Below are 751 nucleotides of genomic sequence, written 5' to 3' on the forward strand. Positions count from 1 at the left end.
CAGCTGGCCTCAGTGCAGTTACTCTAGAAATGATCACCTACAGGTCTAAGTGGAGTGTTCAAGCCCATTTTCACTGCAGCACCAGCTTTCTTCACAAGCAGAAGGGATTTTTGCAGCCTGCTGTACATAAGCATAATGCCAGCAGCTCCAGAAATGAACCAAGGCAGCTCCAGTTCATGCAGAGCCTGCTCTGCAGGTGGGGGAGCCTGCAGGAGACAGCAGAGCTGAGCTCCACAGCTTCACAGCTGTGGCCTTGGGCTGGACCTGCAAACAGGGCAGGAGCAGAGGCAGTGCAGGAGTTTGTAACAGCACTGACAGCATCCTCTGTGCAGGATTGCCACATACTTGCACCTGCCTCTATGCTTAGTGCCAAGCAAAACAGCCGCAAGGACACAGGGGATGGGAAGTGGGACGGAAAGTAAACTGAAGCAGCAATGGCCCCAAGCTCCAGGCAGGGCTGTGGGAGTGCCACCCAGAGCTGGAGCTAACCACAGCTCAGCTACCATCCCAGAGCACAGCTGGCCTGTGGGCTCTGTGACCCAGATTTTGCCTACAGGGCAAAAACATTACTGGGTTAGACAAGCTCAGCTGCTACTTTGGGGAAATGGGTGTGACCCATCATAGAGAATCTTGAACTTCCTCTTCCTAGAAAATTCATCTTCAACAGGAAATCCAAGCTTTGCACGATACTCCCAAAATTCTTTCCCAGGAAGATGCCAGAACCAAATTAATTATCTGCTAACCACAGATA

This window comes from Corvus moneduloides, chromosome 6 (genome assembly GCF_009650955.1).
Source record: "Corvus moneduloides isolate bCorMon1 chromosome 6, bCorMon1.pri, whole genome shotgun sequence".
Classification (NCBI taxonomy): domain Eukaryota; kingdom Metazoa; phylum Chordata; class Aves; order Passeriformes; family Corvidae; genus Corvus; species Corvus moneduloides.